This window comes from Psammomys obesus, unplaced genomic scaffold (genome assembly GCF_907164565.1).
Source record: "Psammomys obesus unplaced genomic scaffold, mPsaObe1.curated_primary_1811, whole genome shotgun sequence".
NCBI lineage: Eukaryota > Metazoa > Chordata > Mammalia > Rodentia > Muridae > Psammomys > Psammomys obesus.
The window spans coordinates 1373150-1385815 of NW_026596466.1; positions in this window are offsets into that span (position 1 = coordinate 1373150).

Below are 12666 nucleotides of genomic sequence, written 5' to 3' on the forward strand. Positions count from 1 at the left end.
TGTGAGGTGTCTGAAGTTCCTACCTCGACTTTCCTGCACTGAAGGACTGTGACCTGGAATTGTCACCTGCAATCAGCCCCTTTCTCCCCTGAGTGCTTTTTGTCAGGGTATTCATCACAGCAACAGATGCCGGGCAGGTATCTGTAACACCAGGCATAGGAATTCTAATGCTCAGGAGACAGAGATGGGGGAACCTCAAGAGCAAGCTGGCTACTGAGACCAGCCAGATAGGATGAGTTCTAGGCTCAACTGAGAGACCCTCCTTCAACGAATAAGGTGAAGAATGACTGAGGTGACTGAGAAGGACAGCCAACATCAATCTTGGGGCTCCACACGAATGTGCATACACACACACTTACCTAAATACATGCAAACAAACATATCGTCTTAGTTAGGGTTTCTATTTCTGTGAAGAGACACCATGACCAAAGCAACCATTATAAAGGAAAACATTTAACTGGGTCTGGCTTCCAGTTTCAGAGTCTTAGTCCATCATCATCAAGGCAGAAAACATGGCGGTGTGCAGGCAGACACGGTGCTGGAGAAGGAGCCAGGAGTTCTACATCTTGATCCACAGGCAGCGGAAGGAGACTGTGCCACACTGGGTGTAGCTTGAGCATAGGAGACCGAAAAGTCTGCCCCCACAGTGACACACTTCCTCCAACAAGGCCACACCTCCTAATAGTGTCACTTCTTATGGGCAAGCATTCAAACACATGAGTCTATGGGGGCCATAGCTATTCAACCCACCACACATATGTCACATCCAAGTACACACCAAAGATTAAAAAAAAAAAAAAAAAAAAAAGGATATTTTTAAAGTGTCATGGGGCCAGGCAAAATGGCCTTTAATGCCAGCCCTTGGGAGGCAGAGACGAGTAGATCTCTGTGGCTCAAGGCCAGCCTGGGCTACATACAGTGAGACCAAGTTTCAAACCAAAGCAAACAGACAAACAAAAGTTGTGCCGGGCTGGGGACGTGGCTGATTGGGAAGAGGATTTGACTAGCATGTGTGGAGTCCTGGGTTCTGTCCCCAGTGCTACGTACAAGTGTGCACACCTATATTCTTAGCATCTAGAAGGCCGAGGCAGGAAGATCCTTAGCCACAAAATAAGTTTCAGGCTAGCCTGAGCTATAAGAGACTCTGTTTCAAAAATGTAAAAACAAAACAAAACAAAACAAAAAGGTATCATTTCCAGTTTACAGCTGAAAGGGCTTTGTTGTGGCACATTCGGTTTGATACAAGGATGTTGAAGGTTTGCTACATTTCCTAAAGTCTGAGGCTGGGATTACAGGCCATGCCCACCCGACAGTCACAGATAAACAAGGGCTGTCTTTTTCTCTCAGCATAAGTAGCATGTGTGAGGCTCTGGCTTTCTTTGCGTGCACATGCGCGCATGCACACACAAATTCTGCTAATGAGGCTGGGTTTAGCATGGTTGGTAGTGTACTTGCTTAGCACACACAAAGCCCTGGGTTCCATGCGTGGTGCGGAACACTTGCAATCCCAGAACCAGGGAAGTGGGGGCAGGAGGATTAGAAGTTGAAGGTCATTACCAGCTACATATCAGATTAGATACCACTCTGGGCGGCATGGGACTTCAGGGAGGCTGTTTTTCGGCTTATACCCAGGTGGATTTTAATGATGAGCCTCTTGGGGCAGAAATTCATGGAGAACAAACAGGAACACCTGGGCCCGCTTCCTTGGTCCCCACCCCCACTCCTACCTCACCTCCAGGGCCACTGTCTTGGCTCTGAGTTGTCTATGGATCTAAGAACAGCTATGAGATTTGGAAGCCTGGGGTCATATTTCACTTCTCAGTACGCCCATGAACTTGCAAAAAGTTTAAAGGACAAATGTTGCAATTTAGTGTGTATTCTCTTTTTTTGTAGCGCGTGTGTGTATGTGTGTGTATGAGAGAAAGAGAGAGAGAGAGAGAGAGAGAGAGAGATCTTTGACCATGGCTGTCCTGAAACTAAAGTAACTAAAGATGACCTTGAACTCTTCATCCTGCCCCCTCCACCATACCTGGCTTAGTGATTCATTCTTTTAAAGAACATTTTTACACAGGTTGATTGGTTGGTGTGAGGGGAATTGTGCCACAGCAGCCATGTGGAAGTCAGAGGACAGCCTGTGACAGTCTGTCCTTTCTTTCCTCTGTGGGGCCCAGGAATGGAACTCAGGTTGCCAGGCTTGGCAGCGAGGACCTTTTCCACCAACCACCTCCCTAGTGCACATTCTTTTGTTTGTTTTTTTGAGACAGGGTTTCTCTGTGTAGCCCTGGCTGTCCTGGACTCACTTTGTAGACTAGGCTGGCCTCAAACTCACAGAGATCCACCGGCCTCTCTGCCTCTCAGAGTGCTGGGACCACAGGCCTGCGCCACCACCAGGTTTAGCGTTTATTCTCGACAATGCAGGGTGACAGGGAGAAGAGCAGAGCCCGGGGCCCTGTGCGTTACAGGCATGTGCTCTGTCCTTGAGCTGTGGCCACCAGCCCCATTCTTAGAACTTGCCATCCAAAATTCTCAAGGCCAAAAAAAGTTCACAGAAAACATTTCAAAGATGGGCAGACTCCATGTTTCCCAATAAAGAATCTACTTTCTGTTTCCAAATATATCGAGTGCTCTGAGCATGACCACACTCTTGATTCTCTTTTTTCCAGGGAGGGTTTAGCTGGAGGAGAATGAGGTAAAGCATCCGCTTATAGAATCAGACGTTTTCTAAGTTATTCGTCTATTAATGTGTTTAAAAAAACAAACAAACAAACATTTCTTTGGAGACAGTCTTGTGGCCCAGTGTTTGCTACTCTATGGGTTCCTCTTTCTTCCACCCTTGCAACCCCCTAAAACTAAATAAGAGAGAAAAAAAGGATAGAGGGGAAAGGAAAAAGAGTCCTGGGTAAAGTCAAGGGTCGGGAAAGGGTGGACATCATTGTGAGACTACGTCCTGCTGATTAGGGCCGTCAGGTTCTTTGGGGCCAGTTTGATCTTCACAGTCAGGATATCTAATTTCTTCTTGTTGTTTCCTCTTTCTGCTGGACTACTTAAACTGTGACCAATAACAACCAACCAGCAACCTCCTGTGCCTCGCCGAGCCCCAGCGTTTATATACCAACTAAAAAGTCCCCAGGATTCAAACCATCACACAATCACTCCCAGGACGAGAGCACGAGGCAAAGCAGGGTCGGCTGTGCAGCCCCATGTCCCCACACCTGGGATTAAAAGGAAAACAAACCCAAAGTCCAGCATTCTCACTACGAAGCCTCATCCCAGGCTGGCTTCAAACTCACCGTGTGAACTCCTGTTCTGCTCCCCGAGCCCGAGTGCTGAGATTACAGCGTGGCGCACGCCCTGTTCACGGTGGGAGCTGAGGATAGAACCCAGGGCTTCACCCCCACCTAGGTTGCTAAGGAGGTAGGACGAAGGGGGAAAAGAGAAGGCTTTGTCGGGGGAGGCAATGAGGGGTCCCTTAGGACTAGGAGGCCATCCCAGGCGGCCCCCGTAGCCAAGATGGGTGATTCAGGGTCGATGGAAGCTGGGAGAAGAGAGGCTGAGGCGACCCCAGAAATCAGGCTGGAGGGCGGGGCCCAGGCCAGTATGCGGACTGTCATGGCAGACCTCCAAGCCTGTCAAACAGTCCTACTATCTGAACACACCGCCGCGAGAGAACGAAGCCAGACACAGAGACTATATGCTACATGATTCCACTCGGAGGAGATGGCGGGAACTGGGGAGCCCACAGGGACAGGCAGCAGGGGCCGGGGGGAGGATGGGCAGGGCCTATCTGGCTCCTTTGGGGATGATGAACATGTCCGGGAAGCAGGCAGTAGCAGTGGTTGCTCAACAATTCTCAAAGAACCAAACATCACAAATGGTAAATTATGCCCCGGTGCTTTGCTGGTATTAAGGGGAGGCTGGGAGGAAGCAGGAAATAGATGCCTGCTGATGCCAGCGCGTAACCCAAGCACTTGGGAGCAGGCAGAGGTAGAGGTGCAGGAGTTCAAGGTCAATCTCGGGGATAGACTGAGCTGGAGGCCAACCTGAGCCACAGGAGACCCTGTCTCAGACACACACACACAGGTAGGGTGTTGGCTGTTCGGAACTATAGGAAAGGTATAGGAGTCAGTGTTTAATTAATTTCCGTTTCAAAAGATAAAGAATGTTCTGCGTGTGACGGAGGCAGCAGATGCACAGCAGACTGTGTTGGTGCCAGTGGACTGGTCACGTGGAAATGGCTTCAGGGGCAGCTCCCCCGACCTCCTGGTGCCAGGTGTTGAACCCAGTGCCTTGTGCTTGCAAGACAAACATGTCTCTGGGTACATCCCTGGTCCCCAAATAACGCTTTTTACATACACCATGTAAGCAATGTGATCATTTGAATTAAAAAAAATTATATATATATATATTATATTATATTATATTTAATCTCTGGGCTCCCAGGCAGATGAAAGCTGCCAGGTGAGAGTGCGGGATCTGAACTCGGGTCCTCTGCAAGAGCAGCAAGTGCGCTTAACCGCTGAACCATCTCTCCAGCCCTCCTTTTTAACCTTTTCAATTACAAGTTCTAAACTCCGTTGAATTATTTACTACGCTGTAGCCATCAGTTGATAGAGCGCTTGCCTAGTGCGCACAAAGCCCGGGTTCCCTCCCCAACACTACAGGGAGTGTGCGTGGGTGTGTGTGTGCACCGGCCCAGTGCGAGCACGTGGAAGTCAGAGGACAGTTGACGAGAGTCGGGCCTCTCCTTCCACCTCGAGGGACCCAGAGACCTAACTGGGTGGTCTGGCTTTGGGGCAGGGGCCGTTGTCCCCGGAGCCATCTCCCTGGCCTGCTGAGGAGATTTGTGAAATTGCTCTCTGGAGAAGCAACTACGTCATAAATTATTGTGGAGGCCGAGCATGGTGGTGCACAGCTGTGATCTCACACTCAAGAGGCGGAAGCAGGAAGATTGCTGTGAGTTCCAGGCTAGCCTACACCACAGAATGAGGCGCTACCACAAATATATATGTGTGTGTGTGTGTGTTTATGTATGTTTATATATAAACACACACATATATGTATATACGTAAATATTTATTTGTGTTAGCGCCTCACTGTATGTATATACATCTATATTACAATCAATTGTGAGCAGTCCTGGAGCCAAGTATCCATGCATAGTCCAGAGAAGAGGGACACAACAAATCTCAATGAAATAGTTCCCCATTCGAGGTGGAAACATCACCAACCTTCCAATAAGGCATATGGGAAAACTGGAAAATGGTGCCATTGTCCTAACTTGAAAAATCAGGACAACTAGGTTGGGCTTTGTTGACAGTCTCTGCATAGTATGCCCAAAGCCCTGGGTTCCATTCCCAGCGCTGCAGAAGAGCATAGTACAGCATGCCTGTAATTCCAGCACTCAGGAGTTGGAGACAGGGGGATTATAAATCCAAGGTTATCCCCAACTGCATACTGAGTTCAAAGCTAGCCTGGGCTACATGAGACCCTGTCTCAAGAAAATTACTCAGAGCCATCCCCCACCTGGTGCCACATGGCCCAGGCAGGGAGTGAGCCTGAAACAACCTCCAGTCTGGAGGGGGAGGAGGCTGTGGGGAGCAAGCCTGAGTCGACCACCAGCCTGGTGCCATGCGCCCCGGCGGGCAGACCACACCAGAGGCGACCCCTGCCCAGTGCCACATGGCACAGTTGCTCCATAGCACTCCTGAGACCATTCCTGAGATGACCCCACTCAGAGACTGCAGGCTAAGAGGAGCAGGTAAGTGGTTGAGAAATGGAAGAGAAAGAGAATAGAAGGCTGTGGGCACAATGAAGAGAGGCAGAACTGGAGACTCAAGGGTAGTGAGGCACAGCCTGATAGAATCGGCGGGCGATGCCACCTGAGACCATGGCAGGTCCTGGCCTGTGCTGCCACCCCCACGTCTGGATGGGGAGACAGGGGAGAGGGCTATTTGTTATCACCAAAGGCCAGGCGGACTTCCCTAATCTGGCTGCTACCGGGGGCCATGTTGTTATGGGAGGGCTGTGCAGAACCGGCCCCGCCCCTCACCTGGGTATCTAGGCAGAGCTGGTCCCAGATGCGCTGCCCATTGCTAGCTGCCGCACTTACAGCCCTGCACCCTACTTGGGAAGCACGGTAGAGCTGGCCCAGGTGGCAGGGGCACGGCTGAGCCAACCCAAGGGCATGATGGCAGGAGAGCTGGCTGTGCCCCTTGCCAGCTTCAGCTACAGCTTGGGCTGTCTTGGGCAGTGCTTCAGAGCTTGCCCGTATGGTGTGGGCGTGGGAGAGCTTGTGGCTGACCAGCTCCGACACCTCCCAGGCCCAGGTCCAGGCCTTGGAGTTGGTCCACCCCAGCATCTCCCTCATCTGTGAACTGCTGGAGCGAGTGAAGGGGTCTGTCGCAGATCCCGAGCTGCAGGATCTCCATGACACAGGAGGTCAGAGAGGAGGCCCAGGGAGGATCCAGACTGGTGACGTAGCAGAAGCCAGAGGCCTGAACCAGACCAGTGACCCACTGCAGTGAACCCTGCAAATAAAGGTGTGTGGACAAAAGCCTATATATGGGGCACACTGTGACACACTGCAGCTTCCACAACAAGACTTTTCTTCTGTGGGGGAGATTGTGGGGCTGCAGTGCAGTATGAGACTGTGGGGAGATGAGTGGGACTGGGGTGCATGATATGAAATTCACGAAGAACCAATAAAAGGTTTTTTTAAAAAGAAGAAGAAAAGATAGCCCATAGCAGCTCAGTGTCCAAGAGGGTTCCCCAATAATAAGAACAGGGACCATCTCTGACATGAACTCAGTGGCTGGCTCTTTGATCACATCCACCTGAGGGGGCACAGCCTTACCAGTCCACAGAGGAAGACAATGCAGCCAGTCCTGATGAGACCTGATAGACTAGGGTCAGATGGAAGGGGAGGAGGACCTCCCCTATCAGTGGACTTGGGGAGGGGCCTAGGAGAAGAAGAGGGAGGGACGGTGGGATTGGGAGGGGATGGAGGAGGGGGCTACAGCTGGGATACAAAGTGAATAAACTGTAATTAATAAAAAATAAAATTTAAATTTAAAAAAAGAAAGAAAATGATTCTATCTAATTTTGTTCTTATATTTTGTTTGACTTTGGTTTTGTTTGGGGGTTAAATGTCATTCATTATTACTGTGCACATGCATTGTGTGTGTGTGTGTGTGTGTGTGTGTGTGTGTGTGTGTGAGAGAGAGAGAGAGAGAGAGCATGTGTCTGTATGTGTGTTTGAGTGTGTGAGCCAGAGGTCAACACTAGGTGTCTTCTTCATCTCTCTTCACCTTATCTTCTGAGATGCTCTCTCAAAGCTCGCCTAGTCAGGCAGGCTGGCTCACCCACGAGCCCCAAGGATGCTGTCCTCTCCTCCCCGCTGGGATTACAGGCATAGGCCACCACAGCCCTCTTTAAATGGGTGCTGAGGATCTGAATTCGAGTCCTTCGGTTTGCATGGCAAGCACTGTACCGACTGAGGCCACGAGTTCCTGAGGACCAGTGGCCCCAAGAGGGGACCCCGCAGCACAGCTCTGGAGCCCGTCTCTTACAGAGGAAGTCCGGTGAGAGGGGTCCGCTGCTCCCGGAATCCAGGCAGGGGAGGCAGGAGTAGGGAGCACGGGCGCCGCAGGGCTGGAGCCATTGTGAGGAGGACTTTGATTCTTAATCTGAGTCACAAGGGCAGTCAGGCGCTTTAGTACAGAACATCAGATCGTTTCTCCCCACCCCCCCCCCCCCCCCCCCCCCAATACCCAAAAAAAAAACCCCGCGGTTCTGTTCCCCGGGACCACAGGGGATCGAAATCGGAGAGTTATTTCCCTTTGATGTTGAATCAAACCCGGAACAAGAGCCTCCCGGAGCTGCTCTTGGGAAGGGGTCACCGGTGTTGAGGAAACGTAATAAAAACGGAATAGGGCTTTTAGATCACGTGACTAACCCCTCCGCTAACGGCTTGAGCCCTGTTAAACAGGGAGCATCTGCGCTTGGGGAGGATTAGGGCCTGACCTAGCCGGAGTGTGAAATGCCATGGGGGCACGGATGCTTGCGGAAGCTGGTCCACCGTATCCGGTTCGCTGTCTCTAAAGCCCTGTGTGTAACCGGTGAAAAAGCTGCCCTAGACACCAGCTTAGGGGATGGCTCAGCGGGGACTCGCCCCTGAGCCTGAGGGCCTGAGCTCGATCCTCTGAACCTGTGGCGTGGAAGAAGAGAACGATTCTGGAAACAGCCTCCTCCGACCTCCACGTGTGCGCAAGTGTACCCGCACACACTCCCAAACGCCGCCTGCTGACCTCCATACACAGGACCCGGCAGGCCTGAGCCCACATTCACAGACACACACTTCAGATACACACACGCAGTAATTACAGATAAACGCACAGGTCATTTATACACAGGCAGTAATAACGGGTAAAATAGCCAAATGACGAAAGCAACTCAGATGCGCAGCTACAAAAGAGTGGATTAAAAAGGAAATGTGTAGCGGGCTGGAGAGGTGGCTCAAAGGTTAAGAGCGCTGGCTCACAACTATCTGTATTGAGATCTGGTACCCTCTTCTGGCGTGAAGGCACACGTGCAGGCAGAGCCCTGTATAAATGATAGATAAATCTTTAAAAAATAGAAACTGTGTAGCCATAGCCGTACTGGTTTGACTAAGAATGGCTCGCTTAGCTGAGCGATGTGGTGCAAGCCTTTAATCCCAGCACTCGGGAGGCAGAAGCACTCTGTGGGTTCGAGGCCAGCCTAATCTATAAAGTCCAGGGCAGCCATGGCTACACAGAGAAACCCTGTCTCAGGGGGGGAAAAAATGGCCTCCTAAAGTTCACAGGGATGGTACTATATAAAAGGAGGTGTGGCCTTGTTAGAGGAAGCGTGGGGGCAGCTCCTTCTCCGGCCAGCCCCGCCTGCCTGCCCCTGCCGTGTTTCCCACTGTGATGATAATGGACTGGACCTCTGAAACTGTGAGCCAGCCCCAATTAAATGTTTTCCTTGTAACGGTTGCCTCCGTCAAGGTGTTTTGTCACAGCAATAGAACACTGACTAGGAAACCATACAGTATCAATTAGGTTTAAAAGGTAGAAAATTCACCCCGGGCGGTGGTGGCACATGCCTTTAGTTCCAGCACTCAGGAGGCAGAGGCAGGCAGATCTCGGAGTTCAAGGCCAGCCTGGTCTACAGAGTGAGTTCCAGGACAATCAGAACTACACAGAGAAATGCTGTCTCAAAAACCAAAAATAAATAAATGGGGGGGAAAAAAATTAAAGAAGAGGAGACAAAGATAAAAGGGGGGGGAGAAGATGGAGTGGAGAGGAAAAGTGGGGGAGCAAGGGGGAGGGCAGAGTGGGGAGAAAGGGCTGTGATGGCCCGAATGGGAAATCGTCGTCCCAGGCATACGGGCACATACTGTAGTTGATGGTACCGCTTGAGGAGGTGGGATAGCCATGCTGAAGGGACTAGGCCGCGGGGAGGCATGTCACGTGACAGCCTCTGCTGCCATGCTTTCCTGCAATAGTGACCGCTTATCCCTCTGGGATCATAAACCCAAATAAATTCTTCCTTCCATAAGTTGCATTGGGGATTTTGGTCACAGCAATAGAAAAGTAACTAACGCAGGCCGAGCACCCATGCGCACGCATGCCATTAATCTCGGCGCTTGGGAGGCAGAGGCAGGAGGATATCTGAGTTTAAGGCTAGCCTGGACTACACAGTAAACCCTGTCTCAGAAGAGTGTGGCGGTGGGTTGAGAGGGAGAGAACTGGGGAGCCAGAAGCCCTCAAGTGCACAGAGGCAGAAAATAGCATTGGTAGTGTGTCACTGTCATGGTTACCGGGGTGGAGGGGCACAAATGGGATTGTTAAATGCACAGAGTCTCAGTTTTGCAAGATGAAGATGTGTGAATGAACTCAACCCTGCTGAACTGGACAGGTAAAACACCTTAGATAACCCAGGCACTGTGGTGCACACCTGTAATCCCAACATTCAGGGCGGCAGAGGCAGGATGTCTGTGAGTTCAAGGTCAGCATGTTCTACAAAGCAAGTCCAGGACAGCCAAGGCTACACAGAGAAACCCTATCTTGAAAACAACAACAACAACAAAATCCTTAAGACAGCAAATTGTGTGTGTGTGTGTGTGTGTGTGTTGTTTTGTTTGAAACATGGTTTCTTTGTGAAGCCTTTGCTGTCTTATCTCTCTGTAGACCAAGCTAGCCTCAAACTCAGAGAGATTGTTCTGCCCAGTTCATGAACCCCAAAAGACCAGGAATAACTAGACTCCGCTGTAAATACATGAGGTTCTTTTTATTACAAATTACAAGCTGCAGCTTGGGCTCACACCCCCCACCACCAAAGCTGTGGGAGCCAAGAGCCCTGTGCCCAGGTTAGTTGGGTGATTTAAAGATTCTGGTCCATCCCAGCATGCCCAAGGCAGGGGCGATTCCTGCCTGGCAAGCATCTATTGGTCAAAATGCTACATTTTGAATTGATTGGCTATAGGAAGGTCCCCAGACCATTAATGACCTGGTGTCCCTCCCTAGGGGGATGGGCCAGTTTCCTAGCAACTGTATCTTAGTGGGTGGGGAAAGAATGAGTAAGGTGGTCCTTCCCCTCAGGGCATTACTGGACTTCTCCACCCACTTAGTTCAGGCCTTAAATCATAGCTGCTAATGTTTAATCTTTCGGTCTCTCAAGATCAGCCAACACCACCTGGCATATATTTCATATTTTTAACACAATTAACATGTCATATGGAGACAGATAATAGAAGTTTCCTGGGGATTATGGACCCTGTCTATACATACATACATACATACATACATATATTTTTTTTCAACTTTGTTTTTAAAAAGTCTCTAGACTAGAAATGCAGCTCAGTTAATAGAATGCTTGCTTACCATTCAGGAAGCTCTGGGTTTGATCCTCAAAAATCAGGAGTTGGAGCCAATCCAGGCTGTCTCAAAAAAATAAAAATAAAAAAGTGGCCAGGCATGGTGGTGGATGCCTTTGATCCCAGCACTGGGGAAGCAGAAGGATCTCTGCAAGTTCAAGGCCAGCCTAGTCTACACAGCAAGTTCTAGGATAGCCAGAGCTACACTGAGAGACCTTGTCTCAGGGCTGGAGCCATGGATGATGGTTAGAAGCAGCTCTGCTCTGGCAGAAGACCCAGGCTTGGTTCCTAGCACCCACATGGCATCTTACCATCACCTGTAGCTCCAGTTCCAGGGGCCCTGGTACCTCTCCTCACCTCCAGGGGTTCCTGCCTGCACGGGGGCACAGACGTACACTCAGACAACAAATAAGTTCTTTAAAAGAATAGAAAAAAAGTCTCCTTGTGCTCTTTCCCTCCATCTCTCACCCAGAGACAGTCTCTGTGTCCCCTCCCTTAATAAACCTCCCATGTGAAAAGAAAGTCTCTTTGTATGCTAACCGGAAAAAAACATGTTAAGAGGGCTAGCAAGATGACGGCTCAGCTGATCCTGGTGCTTGCTGACAAGCCTCCCAGGCCAAGTTCGACCCCTGGGACCCACATAAAGGTAGAAGAAGGAAGAACTGTCCAGAGCTGTCCTCTGACCTCTAAGCGTGTGGCAGGGGTGCACACACGCTCACGCACACAATAATAATAATACATCATTTTTTAAAAAGCAGAGGTTTGGTTTAGTTGGTTTGTTTGTAGGGCTTTGGAGATGGGATCTCTCTGTGTAGCCCTGGTTGGCCTGGAACTCACACTGTAGACCAATCTGGTTTCACACTCGCAGACACCTGCCTACCTCTGCCCCCTGAGTGCAGGGACCAGAGGCTCGAAATAGCACACCCAGTACAAATTGTCTTTTAAATAGAGAAGTTGAATAAAAATGAATTTTGGCAACTTTCTAAACGTGGATTTGTCGAGGTATCGCACTTTGAGGGACTTTTATTCTTGGAGGATTCATGTTTGTGGTCTATGTTTGGAAGAGTTTGTGTTCTCTTTAACATCAGAAAATTACATAAGGTCATTGTCACTTCGGTGACTTCCCCAGTATTGTTTTCCAAACCCTGCAAGATGTTTGTTTTGTTTGGAGCATTCTCTAACTCTCATTGTATAAACTGTACCAGTGGCTCAAAGCTCAGTCATAATAATAACTGGAAATACTTAACCAAAGCACAGAGGGCCAAACTCCCCTCCCCCATCAACTGATTTAGCAAGGCTGGGTGAACCCCAGCAGCCGGTGTCTTTCTGTAATTCTAAACGGCTCACAGATGAATTATGCTCTGTGAAATGGTGGTCTATGCAGATGGCTTACGTCTTTTATTTGTTTTTGATACGAGGTCACCAGAGAGTTGAACTGTTTTCCCCTGAGCTTATGGACTTTTTTCTTCAAATTTGACTTAGTGTGTGTCTCTGTGTGTGCACGTCTGCACGGTATATGTCCAATTACATGAGTACACCTGTCACAGTGTGTGCACGTGGCATTCAGAGAATGACTTTGTAAGTCAGGTCTCTCCGTCCACATTTATGTGGGCTCCAGGGACCAAACTCGGGTCATCAGGCTTGCAAGGCCAGCACCTTTACCCACTGAGCCATCCAGCCTGCTCTCATTGTTATTTCGGTCAATTTCTGCCACATGAAGAAAATGTCACAAAATGCAGGGAAGCTGGGTGTGGTCCCTCATGTCTATA